The sequence below is a fragment of the Rousettus aegyptiacus genome, unplaced genomic scaffold (genome assembly GCF_014176215.1).
Source record: "Rousettus aegyptiacus isolate mRouAeg1 unplaced genomic scaffold, mRouAeg1.p scaffold_m13_p_18, whole genome shotgun sequence".
In the NCBI taxonomy this organism is placed as follows: domain Eukaryota; kingdom Metazoa; phylum Chordata; class Mammalia; order Chiroptera; family Pteropodidae; genus Rousettus; species Rousettus aegyptiacus.
This window is the reverse complement of record NW_023416293.1, coordinates 20,336,710-20,364,280: the sequence shown is the minus strand read 5'-3', so window position 1 is coordinate 20,364,280 and position 27,571 is coordinate 20,336,710. Positions and strand designations below refer to the sequence as shown.

The 27,571-nt window shown below is 48.6% G+C and overlaps 1 protein-coding gene across 4 annotated transcripts in view; it reads right to left on the bottom strand.

The window, feature by feature from the left end:
- The window catches only part of CHRM3 (cholinergic receptor muscarinic 3), a 443,200-nt gene that overhangs the window by 229,416 nt on the left and 186,213 nt on the right, over positions 1–27,571 (bottom strand). For all 4 annotated transcript variants that reach the window (XM_016129573.2, XM_016129571.2, XM_016129572.2 and 1 more), the window contains exon 3: positions 19,006–19,068. The gene's annotated coding sequence lies outside the window, so the exon portion shown is untranslated. The remainder of the gene's footprint in view (positions 1–19,005; positions 19,069–27,571) is intronic.

Below are 27,571 nucleotides of genomic sequence, written 5' to 3'. Positions count from 1 at the left end.
AAATGCATTTTTTTTTGTAACTACGGCAACAGATGTTAACTTGACTATTGTGGTTATCATTTTGCAATATTTACAAATATCAAATCATTATGTTATATACCTGCAACTAATATAATGTTATATGTCAATTATGCCTCAATAAATTAACATTCTTTTCTTCAAAAATGTAAAATCCTTTTGACCTCGCCTCTCAGTCTTCTTTTCACTCGTAGAGAAGCCCGGGGGCCACGGCGTGCCTGGCGCGGTCCTCCAGGAGCACGTTTCCGGCTGTCCGGCCCCTGCCAGGCGCATGCGCATCGCTGGCCCCCCCCCCCCAGGTCCCCTCTCATTTTAATTAACGATTTTGCTTTCTGCTCCTTAATTACCCTGAAGTATTGGTCCTAAAGGTTACTGGTGAACCCTTATTTTTCTTAAACTAAGCTCTTTCCCCCAGTTTTTCTACCTGAAAACTTCTTAGAATATGGGGCACTTGTTACCTAGTTCTTGACATTGCCACTGACACTACTTCAGGATCCTTGTGTTCTTCCACATTCTCTTGCTGCTTCCTGGGTTTGGACTGGGTTTTCCACCTCTTGCCTCCTGAAATAGTTGCTCCGTAAGACTCAGTTTGCTTCTCTTCTTTTACACTCTTCCCTTCCCGGCCTGCAGCTCCCTGTCTCTCAAACCACTTCTGCAGCTATGACGTAGTCGGGTCATCTTTGTATTTTAACTTTTCACCCACCTCTGCAGAGCCTGGTTTCTGTGTTGCTGATTGTTTATAGAGCTGAATGAGCTGCCCTCACACCAAACCCATCGTCTCTAAGACTCAGATCTACTTACTGTCTTTCTGAAAATTCATACATGTGCACATATGCTTCCTTTCCCTTTTATCTTAAAGGAATTAGTATTCTCCTGATCCTTTTGCCTTGTGAAATATGTGCATAATCTCCTTTTTGCTTCACATTCAGTCATTTGAGGAGTCGTTTTGAGACCGGACTGGCCCTTGTTGTTCTTAGGATGAATGCAGGATGCACCTAAGCCAAGACCATCAGGGAACTTTTAAGAACAAGATTCATTGCTCACAGGCCCGGAGGGCTCACAGCAAATTTCAGAGTAAAGAGAAAAGGGTGACCTGAGGCTCTGCCTTTTTGGGGGTCTGATGGTGGGGTCCCTAGGGTTTCAGAAGTTCACTCTATTGACAATTTTAAACATGAGAGTGAGAGTTAGGGTGCAGGAAGGGAAAAGCAGAGTCACTCAAGTGGTCAGTGATTTGGGTCACCTGGGACTTGCTAAAAAAGGAGCTTTATTTAAGGGGCCTCAGGAATAGCATCAAGCATAACATCCCTTGCATCACAGGAGTACAAGAAGGAGGAGAGAGAGGGCAAGGGACAGAGACTTATTTGAGGAGATAATGATGGAAAACTTCTCTAACCCGGTGCAGAAAATAGAAAAACAAGTTCAAGAAGGACAGAGTCCAAACAAGACATGGCACAATTAAAACATGGCAAAGGTTAAAGATAGACTCCCAAAAGCAGCAAGAAGACAGCATCTAGGTACTTACAGGAGAACTCCCAGAAACCATAAACCGCTCAGAAGAAAACATAGGTGGCAAACTCTCTGACATTGCTCCGTAATATTTTTTTTCTGCTATATTTTGTCAGGCAAGGGAAACAAAAGAAAAAAATAAACAAATTGGACTATGTCAAATTAAAAAGGTGTTGTACAGCAAAAGAAACCATCAACAAAACCGAAAAGACAACATACTGAATGTGACATTTGGCTATGATCCATCTGATAAGGGTTAATATCCAAGGTTTATAAAATAATCATACAACTCAACACCAGTACAATTGGAAAATGGTGGCCCTGGAGGGGCACAGGCTTGGCTTGCAGCTGAACCCCTCTCAGGGTGTGCCACTGGACAACTACTATACACAGCCACACTAATGAGACCTGGAGACTGAGGAGCTTTGCTTAGACACAGAAAGACAGCCAAAATGGGAAGACAAAGAAGCAGAAACCATATGAGAGAACAGAACAGAGATCCAGGAAGAACGGAGTCAAGCAACCTAACAAATGCAGAGTTCAAAACACTAGTTATAAAGATATTCGGTGAACTTAGGGGAAGTGTAGATTAAGTGAATGAGAACTTTAACAAAGAGATAAAAAACATAAAATTGGAATTTTTATATCCATATTCAATCTATTAGTTAGTAGGAGAAATAAAAACTATTTGCAAATCTAGTATAAATAGTATCAGAAATGTGCAGTGACTCATGCAGAGGAAGCCCTTGGTAAAGCTATGGATTTACTTTATAATTATAAACTCATTTCTTTGTTTGAAATCCAAAGAGTTAATCATGCATCAGAATAAGATAATAAACCTTAAGAGTTGGTCTTAACTATATGTTGGATATTTAAGGATTAATCTAGGAACTTTTTCTTATTTGAGAGAACTATAAATAGAGCATATACACAATGTTAAATTAAAATTAACAAAGGGGCACAGAGTAGACACTTAAAAATAACGCCATAAAATACATTTCATTGTTCTCAGTTTTTCAGGAATTATGAAATAACGGACTTGTCAGAATAAAAAGGTAAATCTCGTAATTTCTCTCCAAGGAACACAGAGGAAAGGATATGGATATACTAGTGAAATCAGGGACGAAGAAGGCTCATCAAGCAACTAAGGGCAGTGAAGACAGATTAGATATTTTTATTGTGATTTTGCTTTGTTTGAAAAGACAACCTACCAATATAAACATTTCTGAGGTCTAATGTCTTACCTGTTCATACCACATCAAACTGATTTCTCATGAAATTAGAACCTAAATATAATTCTGACCAAGAGGGAAAATGTTATAGTATAAAAAGGCAATGAACGAAGAGAGGGGATTCTCATGTGAGTGTTCTGGTAATAATCTCCACACAGAGACCACACAGGCTAATGACTTTTCCGTGTGGAACCATTAGGCCTGAGAGCTGAGCCAGTCACCTGGTTCTGCAAGGAAGAAGCCCGGCAGGAGCTCGATTATGTCTCGGTGGCTCTCAGTTTATCCAAAACATTCCAAATTGAGCACACTAGTATTCGAGGGTATCGTTTCTATTTTCCTCAAAATCCTTGGGTAAAACTGGATAGATTTGTAACAGCAATGACATAGAAAGAGCGCTGAGACATTTTAGGTATTTCAGCTTCTCTTCACGCCCCACCGTCAAAGGACTGTTTCCAAACTAATTTTATCCACTATAATGTCAATAGATAGAATTGTAATGGATTTGAAATGGAATATACACATAAATTTAAATATACCGAGTATAAATGTTCATATAAATATATCTATTGGTTTTTGTTGTGAAAGTCCCTTTTTTATTTTTAGACTAAGTCCTTTGTCTTAGTTATAGAATTAGAATATTCTTTCCTTTTCTTAAAAATGTGGGCAGCAAAAATTAGTTGCATTTTTTAAATGCTCCCCATTTTCAAAATCAAAAATTCATAATTCTCTATAGTCTTCTAATCTATTTTAAAATCCTAAAATTTGAGAATCATTGCTACAAAAGAAAATAACTCTGATGTATATGATCATCGAAACATTTCAAAGGGTATGTCTTTTAGAAAGAAAATAGAGAAGTTATGAGAAGAAAGTATGATTACTTAGAATAAAGTAATTTTTATACCAAAAAAAGGTTTTTAGTAACAGGTTGTTGCTGTTGTTGTTGCTTTTTTCTTTTTTAACTTGCGTTAATAATATTTATTCATTAGGGAGAGTTTGAAAATATAAAAAATAAAACGTTAAAAAATCACTTAAAATCCCAATATCAAATTTTTATATCGTTTTTCTTTGCATTTTCTTAATATTTGTTTTTACAAGGCATTAAATCAATTGTTTCATTTCATATTACTTGGGAAGCTTTTGTAAAGACTGTCCATTTAGAAATGTCTTCTTGAACTGTTCCAGAGAAGGTATTTCAGGATTACACGAATATCGTACCTGATCGTGCAGGTTAATGAACGGACTTTCAAAAAGATCAGGTGGGCACCGAGCTCTGAGAGTAAATGAAATGAAGTGGCGGCTCCTCAGTCTAAAGAATTCTGCCGAGCGCAGAAGCGTGCACGAGGCATCTTAAACATGTTTAATTTTGCACTCCACGAAAATATCTTGAAACTAAAGAGCTCAACAAGCCTTTGCTAGAAAGGCAGGGATAGAGAAAAGTATGATTACCGCCTCCATTCAACAGATGGAAAAATCCATCTCAGCCAACAGTCCGGGAGGTCAAAGAAGGCATCAGAGTTTGTGACGCAGTCTTGAGCTCTATTGTTAGATCTTGCAAATTATTGTAAGAAACAAGAAAGTTCGACTTTGCTTGACCTTTTGGCCTGCAAAAAACACGAAAGTAGGCTGACATTTTGGCTACAAATTTTGCAGCTGTGTAATCATGGGGCCTGGGAGATCTTACTATACTTGGTTTGGCTCTTGAACGCCTTTTGAGATCAAGACAATTGAACTTATAATTAGCAAACTACCATAAGTCTCAGAGTATGACACATGAATAGAATTCTTCCTTTTTCTCTTTTCCTGCACAGGGATGTAAAAATAGAACAAGTAACCAGCACGTTACTTCTACTCAAACCAATTTTTAAAAATATATTAACATATGGGACTTGGCGACAGCACTGCCCAGTACGAAGGGAATGATTTTATTTTGCGCTAACGTCGGGGCTTCTTGCTGACGTGAACGTGTCAGCCTGCACCTACCGAAAGGCATTCATTCGAGCAGCACTTTCCGGTCCCCGTGCTACACACCCAGCTCTGGGCCTTATGACTTTTTCTGGGCCATGAAAATATCTTCCCTGAAGTAATCTCCCTACTTATTCCTAATTTAAACTCATGGACAGATGCCAGATAAATATTCTGAAACACATCCTGATCCTTTCGGTTTATGACGAGCCACGGAAGAGAAATGAGCAAGTGACCAGTGAAGTCCTCCAAACGCCGTCCCCACGGACCTGTGCGACCTACCCCGCTCCAACCCTTTCGACCTGGAGTTCCCAGGATGGGTTCTTTTCCCTTCCTTCATGCATTTCCAGCTTTCCTGGCTCTGATTTTTTCTTGCGTGACTTTCTCCAAGAAGACTGCAACTCCGTCTCCAGATTCCGCTGCCCGCGGGCCAGCCGCACACGGCTTCCCTCCCAGAAGCCTGCGGACGCCCCCAGCGCTCCATTCCTCCTGCTGGTCCTGAGCTCTCCTGGCCTGCTTGCTCAAGTCTGTCTTCCTCTTCAAATACATGTGTCTCGGTTTCCACAGAGACAAGGTAAAGAGCAGACTGCTTAAGTATCCCTTGTATGTCTAGATCACTTTTTAAAAGCAGGCTTTCTGGAATCTGCATACAGAGGCCTCTGTTTCTGAGGACAGAACTGATTTACCCTCAACCCCACCTTCTCTCTTCCTGTCGATGGGGGAATGGCCAGACCTGTCCTCACACCAGGCTTTAGTGTAAGTGATGCAATTCAGTACCTTACTTACTTAACCTCTCATCTTAGGATGACTCTTCCTAATCACTAATTGTACACAATAGCTCTTTACAATGCTGTCTTATAAACCACTTGCCTTGACTTTCGCAACTCTGTGAGGTTGGCAGATGTGATCCCCCCAGCACTGAGGAGGAAAACAAGGCTCAGAGAGGTTAGGCGGCTTGTCAGTAGCAATGTAAGTAGAAACTTCTAGTGGCAGAAGAAAACTCAGAAAAATTATCAGGTCTGTTTGTACGTCCACACTGAGTATAGGATTGGGAAGCACAGAGTTCGGTCACCATGCTCATCTTTCTTTCTCACTCTTTCCTTTCCCCCTCTCGGCAGAAAAGAAATAATAAAAATAGCTAAGGTTTACTTAATGCTTACTAAAGGGCAGGCACAACACACACTATCCTGTCCGCCTCACACAATCGCACTAATGAAGGGCCCATAATTACAGGCACAGATGATGAACCAGATCTGAAAGTTAGACTGCCTGAAGTAAAATGGGAATTTGAATCCAGATCAACTTGCATTTCTCATTCCCGCGCCAGAACTTCTTGCATTTTAACTTATGGTTTCACGTGAGCCACCTGGAGACTCGTTTACTGAGAGATGAATTTAGCAGGGCTTGAGGGATCTGAAATTCTGTATTTACAACAAGTTCCCAGGTGACTTTGATGGCCCATAGACCACACTTACGTACCAGATTCATTATACTCTCCTCAGAAGGGGCAAGAGTTAGTTCTCAAGTCACTAATGTCCCAATTCTGGGGGCCAGCCAGGGGCAGAGGATGGAGAAAGGAGGGAGAACCCTGGCTCCGCCTCAGCCAAGGCTACTGCTTAGTCCTCTTTGACCACCCCTTCGCTGTCCCCTGTGCCACCCTCCCTCAGCTCCAGCTTCAGATCTCGCCTGCCCTGTCCTCACATAAGAATATTTTCATTCTGAAGCATATACGACATCACTTCGGGTAATACTTAACGGCTCCGTCTTGCACCATAACATGCTATCGACACCTACACAGCACGCATTTTACAATTCCTCCTTTTGTTCTTTAATTTGACACATCAACTCAAAAAAAAATTCCCGAGTTTATCTAGCTTTCCATCGTTAAGCATCATTTTGTGTTATAGTTGTTCATAAAGAAACTAGTGCACTGTGTTGGCTACTTTTTCTGAGATGGAGATCTCGTACGTGATGTATACACTTTCCGCATGGGGTCCGCGTTCATTCATTCACTCTCATCCCGCAGCAGCTGCAGCGCACCACTTTTATTCCGTTTAGAAATCAAAACACAAAATATACATTTTTAATACACTACTTTGATATTATATGCACAAAATTTAGTATTTTAATTAAATAGTATTGTAACTGACTTGGTTTCAACTGCTTTGCATGCCCATCCGAACGCTCAGATGTAATATGGCAATTGACGTCACGTCCCAACATGAAATCGCATTGCGCTTGGGAAGCCCCTGCAGTATTTTCTCTGAAATGTGCCCAGGCACACACGCAACCTCCTCTCACCTTCGCTGAAGTGAAAACGAATCAAGTTTTATTAAACTCATCGGCTTCAAAGGCAAGGCTCACCCTTGGCCACATTACCAGGCTTCAGTTGGCTTCTGCTCTGTTACAAATTCAGTTGATAAAACTTGCCTTCAGATCACAAATCACTTTCCCCCAGTCTTCTTTAGAAAGTTACCCATCTTTGGCTTCCCGCTGACGATCGCTCACATTTCTTTTTTCTCTTTTACACACACCTGCTGTAGGTTTGGAAATTTATGTGCGATTTGTGGCAGGCATAGTGACGTCCCATTTTACGGATGGAACGGAAGGCTCAGAATGGTGAATGACAGCCGCTACCTGACTGGGCGGGGCACTCGAGCGGGCGGTTCGGCCCTACGGACTTTACGATGGTCTCATCGACTGCTTGTCTCGCAGACAAACAGGGTCCCCTTCAATCTCCATGTTATACCAGAGGCGCCCAGGCAGGAAGGGCCTCATGCCTGACCAGGGTGACGCAGCCAGTTAGTGAGGGGACGGGGTCATCGCACGGGAGTCCCGGCCAGAGCTTAGTGCTTACCCCCAGCGGCTAACATGATGGAGGTTCTGCAGCTGAAAGAAGGTGACAGAGCCAGGGCACAGGGGTTAGTCACTGTGCGCAGAGCCGGCTTTCCGCAGAGCCATCCTTCTAAATCCAGAGGACAAGTTTCAATCTGTATCTTATTTTTATTCAAGGGAGCACAGGGCCCTGCTGCCATGCCCCTCAGAGCTGAGGGGGAAGAACGAACCATTAATTGCAGAACTGCTTCCCTTTCTGACCACCATTGTGCACCCAGCACCGGCATCTGCGACCACGGACTCGGCCTTCGCGCCCCGTGCTCTCGGCTGTCTCCCTCCCACCCATTCGCGGTCTCCCCGCCTTAGGCCTTCTCACTGTCGCCCACCGTCAGCTGGTTCCTCTTTCCTGAATTACATCCACTCTTTCACAGGTTCTACATCTCCTGGCTTATGAAAGCTCTCACCTGGCCACAGGTGCCGCGTCTTCTCTCTGGACCAGAAGCACCCCCCACGTTTCTGCCCCCTGAAAGACCAAGCTCGGTGCCTCGGTCTCCATTCCTCGCCTCCTGCCGTTTTAACCCCATGTCCTATCCGGCTTACATTTTCCCGACTGCGTGTGTTTCTAGAATAAACATTACACTAGCTCATAACCAAAATATCTACGGTCGTGAATCAGTATTAAGTTATATGCACTGCACACGCGCGCGCCTCATGATGAAAATACTGCGGCTCATTGAAACTGCTTGCGCTTGTCCATGTTATACCTCGAATTCCTGAATAGCACACATTTCTGTGCCGATCTTGCCCTTTCCTCGTTCTGGAGACTGAAAACCCTTCTTTTCTCGAGGCTTCTTCCTGAAGATGCCCGGCAGCTGCGGGTGCAGGCGGCCGGCAGCCCGGCGGCCTCTGGGCCCCGCGGCCTCTGGGCCCCGCGCGCAGCCCGCCGGCTCCTGCTCCCGCCCCCCCCCCCGCCCCCGCATCTGCGTTTGAGCGTTCCCTGCAGTGCGTCATGTTCCCTTTTGCTTTCTCCTCTTCAAACTTCCCTATCCTGCTGTCTCACTCAAGTGGAGGAGGCCAGAGGGCCGGCCGGCCGCTCGGCGGGCCGATTCCGACGTCGCGCCGCGGGCCTCTGTGGCCATCCGTGCCAGGCCCAGGCGCAGAGCGACGCGCGCCCCTCCCGCCAGGCCACGCACGGGGCGGCGTGGAGGTCAGGACGCGAGCGCACAGCTAATGGGGAATGAAAACCTCGAAGACAGAGGCTCCCGACGAGCACGTGGCGGAAAGCTAGTTTAGAGCTGGGGAGAAAGGGTCAAGAAGGGCCTCCCTGCGCACGCCTGGGCGACCGGGGACATCACGGCTAAGCCGCGCTGCAGCCGCGGAGCCTGCGGGAGCGGCGGGCGCGGCCGGGCGCCTTAGGGCCTTTCATTACGGGTAGCCAGCGCGGGGAAGGAAACGCGAGAACGAAGTTTGAGAACTGGGAAAAAATCTAATCATATGCTACGAAAGCTAGTTTTTTTGTTGTTTGTTTGTTACTTTTGTTTTTTTAAAGTCCATGGGAGTTTGATTATTTCAAACAATGAAATGGTCAGAATGTATCGAGGGATTACAACATACCGTTTATTATCTTCACAACAATCTGTGAGGCGGGCGCTGCTTTTTTTTTTTTTTTTTTTTTATTTTATAGATAAGAAAACTAAGAGCCATGGACGTTAAGTAACGAGGAAGTCACCGCCGGGAGGTGGCGCAGTTTGAAGTATGATCAGAGCGTCATTCCAGAAAGACAAAGGGGCGCGTCCAGCCCCCGGCGGGCGCCTGCGCCGAGCACACCGGGCTCGCAGGGAGGCGGAGGAGGGGGGCGGGAGGGCCGCGGGGCTCGCTGCCGGCGTGCTGGTTCGGGGCGTGCTGGTTCGGGGCGTGCCGGTTCGGGGCGTGCCGGTTCGGGGCGTGCCGGTTCGGGGCGTGCCGATTCGGGGCGTGCTGGTTCGGGGCGCGCGGCGAAGCACGTGGGGCTGTCCAGCTGGACACGCAGCCGCGCACCAGGGGAGGCGCCCGGGCGGCAGGCACCGTTGTGACTCGCTGGTCACCGTTCGAGCGTGGAAGTAAAGTGGATGAGGGAGAAAAGCATTCGGGACCAAGCTCCGGGCGCGGGACAGGGCTTTACTGAGCAGTGGGCAGCAGTGGAAGGAAGGCGGGGGGCTGGGAGGGAGGGGGGTGCTGACCGACAGTGAGGGGGGCCGTGTGGAGAGGTTCCAGCGAAGGGAGAGCCGTTGGCATCCAAGGAGACAGAATTTCAAAAGGGCCAGAGATAACAAGATGGCAGAGAAGTCAGGGTTAAGGATCAGAACGTCTTGGGGTTTACTGACGAGGAGGCCTTTGCTCGTTGTCGCAACTGTGGCTCTGGCAAAGTGGCCAAATCAGAGGCCAAAGCGCGCGGGTTGGAGAGCGTCAGGGAGATGCAGGAGCGGAACGCGCGGGGCGGGCAGTGGGGAGGAGCGGGGGCGGGCGGGCCCGGAGAGACGCTCGGCGCGGCGCTGTGTGTTTCTTCGCGGGTGGAGCCCGCTGCACACTGCCACGTGCGAGGCAAATCGTCCAAGTCCCCAAACGCCGTGACGCCCCTGGGTGCTCCGGTACGCGCCTGACGCAGGGGGAGGCCGAGCGGGCCTCGGCGGCTCCGAGCCGGCCTTTCCGCACCCCCGCGGGCGGTTTCCTCTCTAAGTCGTTAACCTCCCTTTTCCTGATTAAACTTATCCGTCTATTTTCCAGCTTCGGTCCAGTTCCACATAGTATTGCCCAGTCAGTTTTCCTCATGTTATTGTCCTGCTCCTACCGTTTGTGTTATTCGGTTAGTTTTAGGACAAAATCCAGGCTCCTTTGACAACACGAAGTCCTCCTCCGGATCTTACGCAGCACCCCCGTGCCCCACGCCCTCCCCCCCCCCCCCTGCTCCACACTAGAGTTCTGGTGCCCTCACCCGCGATCTGCCTCCTACCTATGATCTCCGCAGGGCCCTCTGGTTTCTTTCTGCCCATATCAATCCTACCCTTTCTCGAGTATCATATGCCGCCTTTTCTTCTAGAGAGGCCCTTGAAGCCATATGAATATTTCCTTTTCTTCTACCTTGGCATGTTATCAATACAGCAGAAATATGTTCCAGTAGCTTATATATACTTATTTATCACATATATATTCATCACTTATATATATTCATCACTTATATATATTTATCATGTTTGAACATGAAGGTACCAACATGCTCAAGACACAGCCCATGACGACAATGGGGTTGCGATCCGCTTGGTACGTAAACTACTTGGTTACGTTACCTTTATATGTCTCATATTTAACACTTATAACATGAGGACGATATCTGAGCAGCTCGTCATCGAAACTGGGCTGCAAGCCCGAGGACAGGAGCTGTGTACACAAACGTAAGCCCAGATAGCCGAGGGTCTCTGCCCCAGGACCAGTGGGCGGGACTTGAATAACCATTCTGCCGAAAGGAAAACTGGATAGAGTTCGCAGTGTCGGAAGAATAAGAAACTGCATATGGAATTCTCCCTTTTTCCTACGAGAGGCTAGAATGTGAGTGCCGCACGTCCACGGCGTGTGCCTCTTGTCACCTGACGAGGTACTTCTCAAGACTTTCTTCCGCGCTTCGCATTCACCTCTCACAGTCGCAGGCGCGCCGAGTGCCGTTGGGGGCCGGAACGGTGCCTGTCATCGTGACGTTTGTTTCTACGGTGTTTTCATTATGAGCCTACGAGCTGACTCGGTTCACTTGAAGTGTAGCTTAACTAACCCACGTGACAGAGCTGTGTCGAAACCCTCTTTTAGTAAAAAGTAGAACCTACCAACTCCAAAACTGGACTTTTGTGAAATTAGTCCCTTCTATTACTTTGCCCGACGGCTAGGGCTTCCTACCGCTGCTCTTTTAGGTTTTTATAGTCATCCCGTGAGATTTATTTTTGATGTCCATATTCTGATAATATTTTTCTGTTTACTTTATATTCTGTGATATATTTTGATAATGTAATCAACTTATTTTGATTATTTTCCCATTTTTTTTCTTCTGTGCATAGCATGATATGGATATTTGTTTCCCAAATAAATACTGTCTATGATTCTGTTTTATTTTGCTCCTGATTTGGATTTTTTGTTTCCTTTTAGTTTAAATGTTCCCCTGAAAATGTCAGCATATTTTTAGTGCATTGCTTTCATCTAGGCCCTTTCTGAAATCTTTAATTCGTCTTTTAATCTTTCCCTCTATACTGTATTACAACCTTGCTACAGAACTATTAGATTTACCACTTCCGCCTCACGCGCCTTTTGAACCTAATTGTAGGGCTTCCCACACGCTGATGCCGGAGGCCCTGTGTGGCCAGCAGGCCGGGGTCGGGCGCCAGTCCTCAGAGGCGAGTGCGGCTGGCCCCCACCGGTGCTGAGCTCCAGGTCTCCCAGACCACGAGTGCAGTGGGGACACTGCCACCTGCCGCTCCTCCACAATGCGACGGGCAAGCCGAGGTGGGCTCCACCGCCTTGGGCTCCACCGCCTGGACATCCAGCTCGGTGCCCAGACACGGGCTGTGCTGCTGTCCCTCATGGACGAGGGCTGTGAGCTGGTGGAGGCACTAATGGGGTAGGTGACCGAGGGGCGCAGCGCGGAACTGGGAAGAATACAGGGCGCGAAGGATCCAGGCTGGGGCTTTCTGGGGGCGAGGACGACTCTCCACAGCAGGCTACGTCTCTGTCCTCATCTAAAGCAGTGGCTTCTGTCTAGTTCTACTCCGAGCCCAAGGCCATGGGGGCCCTGTCCCTCAGAGCAGCACGGGCCTCACCTGGGACCACTTCGGAAAGGCGAAAGCTCAGGCCCACCTCAGCCCTTCTGAATCGAAGACTGCATTGGGATAGGCGACGGCATAACGTTCTACTGAAGGAGCACCGCAGCAGGGGGCCCCCTCTGGCCTTCCTCTGGCCCTGACGCTCTACGAGGAAATGCCACGATGCATTGGGTTCCTTCCTGACCAAGTGACACGTACTGAGATCCCCAGAATCCACTGCCCAAAGGCCCGAGGCTGCTCACTTCTAGAGCATCTCTTTACCAGGCACATCTCTGGTGTGCCCCCATGGGTGGCCAACGGACAGCCAGGACACAGCACGGAGGAGGTATGTAAACTTCTGGCTGAGTCCACGTGCACTCTCCGGGAGTGAGGCCCGTGGGGAGCGGCAAAGAGCCAGGAGTGGACAGGTCCTCCGATCGGACCTTTGCTCCTGGTTCCACAGACAGGACCAGGCTCACTCCTGCTCGTTTGCTGGCCCCTTTCCAGTGGGGTATGAGCTACGTGCGAGGTGACAGCTACGCAAAAGGTGTGCTTCCCTCAAATTTTTAAGGTACTTGATACTCAAAAGCTAGGTTAAATTCCAAAACCATTTGCCTTATCCTAGGGAATTTAAATAATTACATTTGTCAGTGAAAGAAAGTAATGGCTGTCAGGCTCTTCAAATATTATTTCAAATGGAGGAAACTTATGCATGACTATGAAGTAGGTTTTAAATGTTTTATCATCTACTTCTTATAAAGCATCACACACAGTGACTGCCAGGCACGGGTGGGGACACCACTGGTCACCATTTCCAATGTGACACCAGATCTAAGAAGAAGTTACATGTGAATTTATATTTCTCACTAAGATATTCAAAAATATTTGGAAATGTTATGTAAATTCAATACTTAGTATTCTTCCTAAAACTTTTTATTTTCTCCCCTTCTAATAGTCAGAATGTGTATTGAATGTTTTCACAAAATTCCATATGGATGCTCCCAGAGTCTATCTAATTTACCCGTGAACCAATCAAGTATCATATGCTCACGGTGAAGTGGATAAATGCGCGTCTGGTCGATGAAGAAGAAAGAGCTGTGGCGCCCCAGCCAGGCGAGGGGCACCCCGCCCCACGCGGCAGCGAGGCTGTGGACCGCGGTGCTATTGCTTCTGACTTTGATTAGACGTATATCCTTTAATAAAGCGGATTTCTTTCCTTAGCACAATTTTTAAAAACAGGTTTTTTTTTTCTTTTCGACAGATCAGCTTTAAACTTTTTCTTTCTTTAACATTTTCCTAACATATAATTATCATTTCCCAAAGACCCAAAAGTGCTGTCAATGTGACTGAAATAAGAATGTAAATATTTTATAAACAGCTGTCGAATCTCAATTGGCAGGAAACAAAAAGCCCCGAATCGCTGTAATCTAACCCCGAGGCTACATCATTTAACTGACAAATGAGACGTTTTTCTAGTTTCCATTTTCCCCATCAGCATTTTAATCCGTTCGCAGGGGCTGCCATTCTACGTAGCTGTGACAATTTACTCGAAGATGGAATGATCTGAAGTGTGCTGGGGAGCTGCCTGGAGCAGGGCTTGGGTTCTTTCCGCGGGACGTTTTTCACACTTGCTGTACATGGAACACCTGTGAGTAACAGGCACTGGATATTGGTACCAGGAGAACATTTTCATGCCCATTTTTATTAAAAGGCAAAATTTTCCCCCTGGTAGTTTAATACTTTCATCATTTCTTTCTTTCGAGCCTTCATTCAACACACATTTCTGGTCACTACGTGGCAGCCCCGAGCCTTGGAGCTGTTGCCCCGAGCCTTGGAGCTGTTGCTCAGAAACGCCACGCATGAAACCACCTGGGAGGCCAGTCCCTCCCGAGGACTGATGGCTCCTCTCACGGGCACTGCTGTCTGTCTCTCTTCCCGGAATTTCTGTTTTTACCTTTTCCTCTATTTCTTTCCCTTTTGGGCTAAGCAACAGACATGTCAGGGACATCTAGAAGCGTGGATTAATTTCTTTGGGGGACATTTGGCATTTTCTTCCTCTGCATTCCTTCACTCAGTGAATAGGTCTCACGGGGTGAGGAGGCAAACAAGGCCTTGCCCTTAGATCACACGGTGATGATCAACGACAAACTAAAATCAAAAGCGGCCGAATTCTTCAAGTCTCGCCTAAACCCCTTAAGCTACATATGTATTGTTTCCATATGGAGGTATGTTACTATGTCTTAAAAAGTGAAAGCGCTAGTTCTCAAAGGTTAATCTGAGTGCCAGAGACACGCCCATTTTGAGAGAGTGGTCACTGAAGGCCACTGAGCTCCGAAGGAAGGGCCAGGGACAGAACGCTGCAGTGCCCGGCCCCGGGGAAAGAATGCAGGCAAACACATCTCCGGGGGACAGACGCGAGGACGGGGTCCCCAGGGTGCGGCGGCGGCGAGGGCCGACAGTCACAAGAGGGACCGCACTGTAGGGCCTGTGAGTTGTGCCGGTGCGTTTGGGCTTCACCCTAACTGTGGAGCGCGGCGGCGGGAGGCGTGAGTACGTCACACAGGAGAGTAACAGGATGTGGTCTGCGTCCCCGAACGCTGGCTTTTGGACACTGACGGCCTCGGTATGGCGAGAAGGGACCCCGGGAGACCGCCAGGAAACTTGTGCAGTTGCCCAGGTGAGACGGGATGATGCACCTGACACAGGGTCAGAGCAGAAGACACAGGAAGAAGTGAAGAGATTCGGGGCGAACTTGACAGAAGAAAGGACAATGAAAATAATGGGCAACTTGCGGCTTCGATGGCCAGAGAGGGAACGTCGGCTTGAATAGAGCGTTTCCCTGCGTGAGCGAAGGAGACCCAAAGGGTAAGCTGTTAGTTTATCCTCAGAGAACGTCAGAAATCTACACCTTCGATGTACGAATAAAGAACGAGAGCTCAGAGAGGCGGAGTCGCTCGTCGGGCCTCGGAGGAGCTGGCCGTCGCTTGCATGTCCTGCCTCACGTGTTCCAACCCACAGATCTTTCTATCATCCGGCACCTCCTGCCTGGCTCGGCTTCGCACCTGTTCCAGATCGTGCATGGTTTTCTCTGAAAAGCATTTTCATTGTATAATTTATCTTTGACCTGCATTTTTTCCAAACCTAACAAGTACAAGTGAAGTCATGGAGGTTGTTAGGGGGACGCTGTGTAACCCTGAGGCCGTAGGGGGAAAGCTGAGTGCCGGTGGCCATTCCGAGATCATCGTTTCTAAACTTTTTTTTTTAGTTAAAAGGAAAGTTTATTAGAAAAGGGGTAACACTGCACAGACAGTGAGGTTTCCTCTCAGAGGCAGAGAGTGAGAGGACAGAGAGAGGGACAGAGAGAGGGACAGAGTAAAGGCACTGAGGAGGACCTCTCAACGTTTAAAGAACAAAAACACAAACAATCTTGAAGTTAATGTTTCCTTCACCTGCTTTCGTAGGCAATTCCACTTCACCCCGATTCCCCCAAATCACGATTTTCTGTTCTGTCGTTTATAACATGAACAGTCTCGGTCCACTCAGGGTTATAAACAGATAATGACGAAAACTCTGTGTTCCCGAAGAGCACTGAAAGGTTTAGTGAACTGCCGACGTGCTAGCGAGCACCCTCAGCGCCGTGCGGGCTGGAGCTCCGGGCCCCCCATCGGGACAGCGCCGGGCCCCCCGTCGGCACAGCTCCGGGCCCCCCGTCGGGACAGCTCTAGGCCCCCCGTCGGGACAGCGCCGGGCCCCCCGTCAGCACAGCTCCGGGCCCCCCCATCGGGACAGCTCCGGGCTCCCCATCGGGACAGCGCCAAGCGGGGAGCGGACAGGGATGGCTCACGCCTTGGCTCTACCGGCTGCAATCATGGATCACCTGCTCCGCATGTCCGAGCACTGGCTTTGCGTCTGCACTACGGGCACAGCTCTGTGAGGGGAACTGAGGCACGGAGCATGTCCAATGCGACAAACGCCCAGACATGAATGCCAGCAACACAGCTATGTCAGAGTTCTCGCTGAGCCTCAAAGACCCACCAAGTTGGGGCGCATTGATTCACTGGGGTGTGCTGGCTGGCTCACGGGACCTGCTCCGACTCTCTGGTTGTGGCTTCTGTCCTTGTGATTACAAGATGGGGCTGTGCTTCTTATTAATTACATTTTTTATTTTCTTATTTTATGACGCTCTGATACAGTAAGATCTTGCTGGCCAGGGAGAGGCTGCCCCTCCCATGATAGCCAAGGGCCTGGCTGAGAGCATATCTCTCATATATAAACCTAAATCTATAGTCCCAGCCACAGACTTATCTAACTGTCACACCCCGAACCGATATCCCTAACTCACCCAGAGCCAGGCACCAGCAAGCAGAGCCCAGCCAGCAGCCCAGGGCCCTGGGCCTTGTTCTCACCGGCCTGCCCGGGGAGCTTCCCAACAGCTGGCGCTTCCTGGCAGACTCGCAGCACGGACTCTGACTCGGACGCGTCCTTCACTCCGTCTTCCGCCTCTGACCAAACCCGGCACTTCCCCAGGGGGCCCGGGCGACACAGAGAGCCCCCTCCTCTCAGGAAACGTCACTAATAAACTCTTCTCTCAGCGGTCACTGCTTAGTCACTCCCGTAAATTAAAATCTCACGGCTACAAATTTTAAAACAGCTTTCCAGGTAGGAAGATGGGGTAATAACAAAGGATAATGTTCCCAAAATAGTATCCTCTTGAAGCCCTGCTCTTTTAGTTCGGGCAGGGGACTCCTCCCCAGGGCCACCTCCCAGAACCCTCTGCCAGAACTGGGCCACGTGGCCTCGGTGAGGGAATGTGGGAGGCAAAGATTTGGAAAACGGGCACTCTCCTGTCCTTCAGAACATCGGGCATTTTAAGAAGAAAGGCAGGAGGACAGATACTAAGTGGCCTATCAGTGCCGTCTGCGGAATAGAGGATAACTAACCGAAACATTTAAGGAGGATCGAGCTTTTTCACAACGTCCCTATCTTTATATTCACAATCAGATTTCTTACGGCATTCTGAATAAGGCAGTGTAAACCAAGGAATAATATTTAAGCTTCTATGAATGTGATAAGCTACGAGGTCCCGCATTTGCCAAAAATTCGAACACCTGGCACTACGGTCACACGCCACTTAAGGACAGTGACACCTTCTGAGAAACCCGCCGTCAGGCGACCTCCCGCGCTGCGCACCTCGGCCCCGAGCCCATGCAGCACGCTGCTGTGCCCAGTCCTGCGGGCAACGGTAACACATGCTATTTGTCTATTGGAACATTTCTAAACACAGAAAAGGTACAGTCAAAATGTGGTATAAAAGAGAAAAAATGGTACCTGGTGCTCACCACGAACGGGACTCCCAGGACTGGACGCTGCTCTGTGTGCGTCGGCGAGTGCGCGGGGCGAAGGCGAGGGCATGACCGTGCAGCGGGGACCCTGCACACGCTGCCCCGCGGGCCCACCCTGCTTCCGCGGGGGCAGAAAAGCACCCGGGAGCTGTCGGTGCTGCTGGCGAACAGAGACGGGGCCGGGACCGGTCAGGGATACGGAGGAGGAACTGGCTGGGCGAGGCAGGGATCACCTGCAGCCGGGCTGTCGGGAGGGGCTGAAAGGTGGCCTGAGGCCTGGGAGGAGCAAGAAATCAAGACGGAAGGGTGAAGGGACACGGGATTGTCGTGGCAGCGTGGTTTTGGTTACTGCATGGTGGAGCAGTGGCCAGCTTCAGGAGCTTTACAGTTTTCATTAAAAAAAGGGGTTTCTTTAACATGGAGGGTGGAGAGCCGAGGACTCGGCACTGGACTTTGGAAATGTGTTCGCGGTTCCACTGACCCAGTCTGGCACCAAGGCCCTCTCTGGCATGGACGCGAAGGAAGAAATGAAAGTCACGTGTGCGTCGTGCCATCGCGGCCTGAAGACGTGCCACAGAAAGCCCGGGCTGCAGCGGCCCCGAGCGCCCGTGAAGGCGGCTCCCGTGGTCTGCGTCCTCTGAATGAGGGATTGACAGCCATGGACTGTGAAGGCCCTCGGGCCAGCTCTAGGAGGGGTGCGGCACCCTCTGAATGGGTGGTGCCGGGGGGTGGGGACGGGCTCCTCTGTGCTGAACCGGGTCAGCGGATGATGGACTGGGACGTCGTCCGTGCACTCAGAGCCGAGGTGCTCTGAGTGGGAGGGACTCCACCGCCAAGCCCCACTGACATTGCTCCTGCCAGAGGAAAACAAATCCTCCTAATCACAACCCTTCTGCTTCCTGCAGGACATCCGGCTCCATGGCAGTTCGTGGGACCACTGTCACACGACGGTCCGCCGATGACGTAGACAATAGACGACAAATGACTCAGACTGCTCCGGGCGAGATGCAAATAAGCGTTTGGAATCGTATCAACTTTTTTTATACTTCAACAAACACAACTTCTACGTAATTTTAAATCTGATGATCAAAGTAACAAAAAAAAATATCTTTATTAAGACATAAAAATTGAGCATGGCTATATTAGTTACATTAGGAGGCACACAGTAACAATGACAAATCGTTTTGAAGAGCACCAACTCGGAAATTCCTATTCCTCATTAACCTGTTCTCTAAGATCAAGCCCTAACCTCCCTTTTCAAAGCAAAGAACTCAAATTAAAAATAGGTCTTACCTGATGGCGCGTCAGCGGAAGTTCTGCGTGTCGTTCATGTGGCCTCTGATCGGAACGCGGATGCTGGAAGGGAACAAGGAAACGGGGTCAGCGCGTGGCAAGGACGCGGGAAGAGGCCGCGCCAGATGAGTCGAGGAAGCGTGGGAAAATCACAGACGTCTCTATCGAAAGTAATCCCCTAGGTCACGTGACCAGCGAGGACACAGGTGGTCAGAGCTGAGCTACCTGTCATCGGTCGACTTCCTGCAAAGCGCTCCTCTTGCAGCCGCGGTCCTCATACCTGCCGAAGCCCCAGCCACACCGGAGAGAGAAGGAGGGGGAGCAGGGGAGGCCGCCCACCGCCCCGTCCCGCGTCAGCAAAGGCGCTGCCCGCGCTCGGCACGCGAGGTGGCCCGGCCCGCTCCCAAAGAGAAGTCACGGGGTGACGCCTGCGGCCTCGCCACCGCCGCTTTCCCCCGGACACCCCGAAAACGCGCGTGCAATTGTCTAACGATTAGTCCAATTCTTACACGGGGATAGAACCAAATCTGAAAAAAATCCCCTCACTCCATTTTGGACACGGATGTTCACATTTTTAAAGTGCACAGAGCCTGGCATTTCAGCCAAAAAAGCACGTCTCAGGAAAGGACGCCTCTCAGAAGGTCGGTCTAGAGAAAGAAAAGGTGGCGCTGAGGCCCGCGGGCCGAGGACGAGGGATGTGAAGGAGGGCCGTGGGACAGCGGGCCGGGCCGGGCCGGGAGAGGGACGCTGAGGACCACACCTGGTAAGGCGTTGCTGGGTTTTTAAAAGGAGGACCTTGCAGTGTCCAGAGCGCTGAGGGTGCGGTCAGCTGACGCGAGGGGCAGTGAGGGAGGGGAGGGGGGTCCGGGCTGCGTGTGGGGGTCCCCTCGGGGGTCCCCCTCTGAGTGCAGCCTCCAAGAGCACGGCCTGTGACAAGGTGAGTGCAGGACTGAAGAGAAATGTGTCATTAAATAGGTTTCTTTTTCTTTTCTTTTAAGTGTCAATCTGCCAAGGATTGGGAAAAAAGAACAGAAGCCATGGGCCCTCCGTCGCTCTGAGAAGGGCTCTCCTCGGGAATGGCGGCCACTGCGCTGCTCAGGCTCCCTTCCCCCTCCTCTCGGGGCCCTCCGTTGGCCACCGCTCGCGGTGCGGGACAGTCGATCAAGGGCTCTCTTCCATCTTCAGCAAAAGGGGAGAATCTGGCCCTTGTGAGCACCGCTAGCCAGCTCCTGTCCCAAGAACCCCAGTCTGAGTGGTGTGTCCTCGGGAAGAAACTGGCCGGAGCGGATCGTGTCAGGAGACCCATTCATTACACATGGGGAAACTGAGGCTGAGACGCCGCCTGCATCCAGGCAGTCCGAGTCTTCCCGCCAACTGCCTGGCCTCCTTCAGATGTGAGAAATCTCCTCAGGAAATACCATCTGTACAACTGCAACTTCAACGGAAAACTCGAGCGGGTTAACACCCCATTCCTGCTAGAGGCAGTGACGGGCCAGGCATCAGACAGTACCCTGGAGAAGGACAGAGCCTTTTCCGCCCCTCGTCTCTATTTGACAGACAGACATTTTCTGCAATGTGGGGCAAGTCAGTGAGCCTAGAATTCATCTTTCACTGTAGAAATCGAATAAACCGTAGGGCGAGTGCCCAGTGAATCCACTGAGGCAGGCGTCAGTCCTCTCACAGTACCTACTAAGTGTCTTGCACACAGTAGTTACTCAATAAGTATGTGTTCTATGAAGATTATCATAAAAATTAATAACTACCCAGAAAGCATTTGCCTAATTTATAGCTGGTAGCCCAAACATGAATGCATACTGAGATTCCCATGAGTTTAAATAAGCAAATGCATCTCTCAACAATATAAAATTTAGGTGCACCATTAATGATAAAACAGAAAAAAAAACTATTTAATCATTAAAGTGTCTGCTAATAAAATATCGTGTTCACTAAATGAACTATAGAACAATGACTGAGATCAAACGCCCTGAAGTGTTTCTGACTATGTTTCTCTATTGTTCGACTCAGGAAAGCATTCATTTTGAAAACAAGCAAGGCAACTGGCTTTCATCCTAGTCTCAAATTCTCTCTATTGAAAAACAATTGTATGTGGGATGTATTTAGGAACCAGCTTCAAATCTCTGAGTTTAGATGACACGCTCCTCCGAAGTCCAGTGAACATGGCTGACAAAGTGGTTATTCCATAGACTACTGTCAAACTCGTGCAGTTAGCCCCGCGAAGAGGAAAACAGAGCCAGAGATGCAACTTCTTTCAACAGGCCAAAATGTGCTGCGATTTTGGATGCGTACTGAGAAATATGGGCTCTTCTGTTAATACCTTCAAAGGAGTGGCTTCTTCTGTCGGATCACCGGTGTTTATGGAGGCGACTCTGAGAAGAGCCTCAATGAGGAAGCCATTTTGGACTTTCAGTATAATAACCTGGTCTAATTTCCTTAAAACTTTTCCTAAAAATCATATTTGCCTACTTTCTAATTATTTTGAGCATGCGTGCTTCTCTTACCACTAGGAAGACTCAAACATTTCAGTGGATATTTGCAATCTGAGTGGATGATAAATCCGTAGTGATGTGGCTTGCACAGTTTTATACCTGCTCACGGGCTTGAAATAAATAAGCTTCATTAACTAATTTAACTTCTTGTATTCAGCTGAAATGAGATCCTAGCCTCTCAGAGAGGACCTAAAATATTGCCCTTTTTAACTTCACAATGTATCCTTAGTTTTTTTAATTAATAATAATTTTTAAAAATTTTTCAGTTATAGTTGGCACAATACTATATTCATTTCAGGTGCACGACACAGTGATTGAACATTTATATAACTCACAAGGTGATCACCCCAATAAGTCTGGTGGCCCTCTAACACTGTACATAGTTATTACAATATTTTTGGCTAAATGCCTTATACTATACTCTGTCTCCATGAAGATTATGTAACTACCAATTTGTACGTCTTAATCTCTTCCCCCTTTTCACTGACCCCCCCCCACCTCCATCCCATCTGGTAACCCTCAAAATGTTTTCTGTATCTATGAGTTTGTCTGTCTTCTGTGTTTTCTGTATCTATGAGTTTGTTGGTCTTCTGTTTGTTTATTTTGTTCTTTAGATTCCACGTATACATGCAATCATATGGCATCTGTCTTCTTCTATCTGACTTACTCCACTTCGCACACTAATTTTTAGGTCCATCATGAAATATGTTTTTCCATCCTGTTATTTTTAGTCTCTGTGTGTCTTTTAATCTGAAGTGAGTGTCTTACAGGTAGCGCATGTAAGGGTCTTGTTTTCTTATCCATTCAGCCATCCTATCTTTTGACTGGAGCTTTTTTTTTTTCATTTGAAGTATTTGCTGATATATATGTAGTTATTGCCATTCTTTATTTAGACTTTTGATATGTATTTTTTCTTCTTATTAAAGAAGTCCCTCTGACATTTCCTGTAAAAATGGATTGATGGTAATGAACTCCTTTAGCTTTTTCTTGTCTGCGAAGCTCTTTATCTGTCCTTTGATTCTAAACAACTTTGTTGGGTAAAGTAATCTTGGTTAGAGGGTCCTGGGTTTTCATCATTTTGAATATTTTTGTGCCAAGCCCTTCTGTCCTGCAAAATTTCTGTTGGAAAAGCAATTGACAGTCTTATGGGCATCCCCTTGTATGTAACTCATTGCTTTTCTCTTGCTGCCTTTAGGATTCTCTCTTTGACTTTATCCATTGGCACTTCCGTTATGATGTGTCTTGATATGGGCCTCTCTGGAGTCATCTGGTCTTGACTCCGTGAACTTCCAGGGGTTGCATGTCTCTTTCTCTCGCCAGGTTAGGGAAGTTTCCCATCATTATGCCTTCAAACAGGTTTTCAATTCTTTGCTCTCACGCTTCTCCTTCTGGTGCCGCTATGATGCGAATGTCGTTACCTTGGTATTGTCCCAGAGGCTTCTCAAACTGTCTTCATTTTTCGTATTCTTTCTTCTCGTTGCTGTTCTGACCGGGTGGTCTCACCTACCCCGGCCTCTAGCCACTGATTCAACCATCCATTTCATCCACTCTGTGGATTCCCCTAATGTGCTCTTCACCTCAGATATTATAGTCTTCATTTCTGACCGGCTCCCTATCATGTTTTCCATCTCCAATTTTCTGTTTTTTTTTTTTTTTTTATCTCTTTGTTAAAGTTCTCACTGAGTTCATCTACTTTTCGGCTAAGTTCCTTTAGCATCCTTATAACCAGTGTTTTGAACTCTGCATCTGGTAGATTGCTTGTCTCCATTTTGGTGAATTTTTTTTTGGAGCCTTGTTTGTTTTTTCATGTGGGACATGTTTTTTTTTTTTTTTCTTTTGTCTCCCCATTTTGGCTTCCTCCTTATGTCTTTTTACATATTAGGTAGGTCTCCTAGGTCTTCCGGTCTTAGTAGAGTGGCTTTATGTAGTAGGCTTGCTCTGGATCCTTTGGCACAGATTTAGGAGGGGTCCAACTGTAGGCCAAGTTCAGCCTTATCTCCAGAGCCACCTGGTAAGAGTCGTCAAGCAATCCACAGTGGCTGCCACCCTGGCTTATAGGTGTCTGGAGGGGTCAAGTCTGAAACCAAAGCTGGCTGCCACTACTGCAGGCCTTAGGGCTGCTCAGCAAGAGGTACAGGGAACACCGAGGCCACATGCTGCTTCTCTGGGATTTGTGAGCCTCTGAGAGATTTTATGAAAGTTCTCAGCAGGAGCCAGGACAGCCCGTTTGTATGGAACAAGTCACTGAAGCGGTTCAGGTGGGCCCACCACCTGGGAGAGGCGGGGTCTCAAGGAAGCCCCTGGGCAGAGCGACCTGTGTTACCAGTTGATGGCACCTGTGTCCGTAGGCTGGGAAGGGGGAGGGCTCAACGAAGAAACAACGGCCTCTGCCTGTACCTCTGACGACGCCCCTCCAGCCCTCGGCCTGAAGCTCAGGGTCGGGGCCTCCTGGCCTGTCCCTGGCGCCCCGCGCGGGTGGCGCTCAGAGCGAGTGCGTCCGGGCAGCGACTCCGCCGCGCTGTAAGAGGAAGGTCAGCGCCTCTGGGCTCTGCTCATCGCACCCAGCGGAGCGCTGCGGGTTCTCACGGCCGCAGGTGGGGGGGGGGGGTGACTCCTCTCCCCGGCACCGGACCCCGGGCCGGGGAGTCCGGTGTGCGGCGGGACCCCTCGCTCCTGGGGTGGGGATAGGAGGCTCTGCGGGCGAGGCGGCCCCCCAGTCTCACCGCCGCACGCGGTTGTGGGCCCCCGCGGTTTCCGTCTCCGCCTCGCCCACCGTGTCGAGGCGACCTGGTCGCGGGGTCTCGGCCGGGCCGCTGGCGACCCGCGCGCTGGTGGCTCTGCGGCCCTGTCACGGCGTCGCTGTGGTGGCTGTGGCGCGGCCTCTGCCTTCTGCGCCGTCTCGAATCCTCCCATATGTCTTTAGTTTTTAATCTGCCTTATCGAAAGCTAAAAGTAACAAGCACTTGGACGAAGTTGAGCCTGACAGCCTGGTTCGCGGGAATAGGATGGAAATAGAAAATGCAGCTTCAAAGCGTATACGTTATGCTAAGCCTGGTTTGCAGTAAGTCCTTATTCAAACAGCACTAAGTCCCCAGCCGCTCAGGTGTCCCCCGGCTTCCTCTGCCCCCTGCAGCGCGGTCGCCTCATTGTCACCTCATTTTCGGCCACTCCGTCTGGAGCGGGGAGAACTAACAGAAGCGCGGCAGTTACTGTGAATTAAATCCTGCGGTCCTTCACTATTATTCCCAATTTGTAGATGAGGCTCAGGCATGTAATAGCGTCTCAGAGCTGCACAGTAAGCGATCGGTAAAGGTGACATATACGCCTGGACCTGTTTTATTTCGAGTCCCACACAATAGTAACAACAGCAACGACACAGTTTACAGAACCCTCCCCACATTCCAGGAGCTGTCCCAAGGCCTCCGCGTACACCTGGCCACTCACTCGCCGCCAGCCTTCCCACCCACGGTCGCCCGCGCCCCGCGGCCCGCCTTCCGCGGGCACCGCCGCCCTGCGCTGCCCGCTCCTGTCACGCGGGTAACAGAATTACCCCAACTCCTGGTTTGAATGCATAAAGGTCGCGTTGGCCCAGCAATGGCCACGGCGTTTTGGAGGAGTGGCGTGAGCTGCCTGACGTCCAGGGCCTTGGCCAGAGCAGCGCTGGTCTCGTGGCCGCTGGGCACAGGCAGCCTGGTCTTCCTGGGGGCACAGCCCGGGAGGTAAGAGGCCGCGATGGGAACCGTGGTCTGTGGCTACAGAAAATCACTCACTCTGGGGGCTCGTTGTCAAGGGATGTTGCCAGCACGCCTCACTGAGGTGTCTGAGATGTCGCTGGGCCGGGCGGATTGGTGAGGACCCAGCATCAGAAGTCTTCCCGGGATCTCCGCACTTGTCATTGGGACAGCAGCAGACTCTGCTGCGTAGGAGCCAGGAGACTGCAGCCAGGGGCGGGCGCGGGGTGGATTCAGTTCTGAGGGTGGACTGGAGGTCGGGAAGCAGAGCCTTCAGAGCAGGGGCGCTGGGGTGGGGTGGGGGGCTTCAAATAAGAATGAGGACAGCAAACTACGATTCGAGGAAGATGAACTATAAACACTGACTCCCCAAGGCCCTTCCAGACCTCTCGGAGGTCACACGACCCTAGAAACCACCAACTGGAGGGGACACATCTTTTCTGACAGAGATGGCGCCGCTGAGCTTCGCACGTGATAGTTTTCATTCTAACAGCTCCCCGAGCCTGAGGCCTGTGAAAGTGGGTACTCAGAGTCTTACGAAGTCTCATCATACCAAAAGTTCTAGAATTCAAGGCAGTCTCAAAGACAATTAAGTGAAAAGAAAAGTACTGCTCCGCATGCGGCTTTGGCAGAGAGCAGTGTGGGAGAGAAGCCGGCCTCCCCCCGCGGGAGCCGGCTGCCTGTCAGTCAGCTTCAGCAGAACTAATCTCACACTGCTGAGACAAACGCTGGGGGCTACATTCAGCCAGACGCACAAAACGGTGGGAAAAGCATGACTTGAACACTGTAATTTCTCGCTTTGCTCCGTATTTACAGAAAACTGGCTGAAAGTAACTTCACCAGGAATGTTGTTGGCTCATTGTGTAATTAGATGTAGTTTTAGCATTTTTCTATATTTTATTTTTTATAAATCAGAAAAATAAAATATATTTAACTAGTAACTAATATTTCTAAAGTGCCTATTAAATAAAAAAAACTGATTTCTTGCATCTCTCTGAGGTTTAACTACTTCTTTCAACATTAAGCTATTTTAAAGCAAAATAAAAAAAAGAGACAGTATTATTACTTTTTAAAAAGATATGTATATACTTTACATAATAAGTTAAATATAAAGACATTTTAACAATTTCATAAAAAAATGTATGACCTTATAAAATTGGACTCCGTAGTTTATGCCTACTGGCCGGCGTAAGTGGTTAAATGTCACCACAATGTATTGCATGGAAAACTTGGAAAGGAGAAACAGCATAAAATATATACAACTTTAGCATCCTTTAAGATTCTATGCTTATCTCCTTCCTGTTATGGACTGAACTGTGTCCCCTTCAAATTCATAGGTTAAAGCTCCAACCCCCAATGTGACTATTTGGAGATGCAGCCTTTCAAGGATTAAACAAGGTCATAGGGTTGTGAGACTCTAATTTGACAGGACTGGTGTCCTTAGAAGAGGCAGAGACACCCCGGCTCTCTCTCATGCATGTGTTTTCCCTCCCGAGCCCTCTTTCTTGCTTGTGCACAGATAACAGGCCACGCGATGGCACGATGGGAAGGCCCCATCTGCAGACCTCCCCACAGACCAACGCTACCGGCATCTTGACCGTGGACCGCCAGCCTCTAGAGCTGTGAGCGAAGAAATTTCTGCTGTTCAAGTTGCCCATTCTGGTGTTTAAAGATAGCAGCCTGAACAGATCAGTACACTCCCAATTTGATGCTCAATTCCACAGTGAACAAATCTCCTGGAAGTGATCTCCAGCTCTATCTGTAGTTTTGGGTTTTATTTTTTTTTTTTTTAAATCATAAAATCATAGAATGTTGAAGCTGAAAAAAATTAAAGAATCACTTAGCCCAAGTCCTACCATTTCTGAATTTTGTACTTTGGTTTTAAGTGATAGATTTAAAATGAAATTTGAACTGTAAGTAAAATATGTGCGATATATCTTTCAGTATAAGGAGAAAAACAGACCAATCCCGAAACCTTACTTGCCTTTAGAGTATAGTTTATTTAAAGGGACTTCATAGCGACAGGCATTATGGGGGCCTATAACTCAATTAAAGAGTGAAACGGTCGTTTATTGCATGTGATGCATCACAACATTTCTAAAGCTTGTGAGGTAGGTTGGTCAAAAGGAATAAATCTGTGTTACACGCAGAAATGAGGTGGGAAGGAAGAGAAGCCATGTGTGTTCACTTTTCCTTTTATACAGAAAACTGTTATTTTCTACCATTTTCCCCCCATTAAATTTAGAGCTTGTTATCAGTTGTGTTTGGGTTTGGGGCAGGAGCCAAGTAGACTAACTCATCTGTAATTCAAGGCCCATGGGAAAGGAG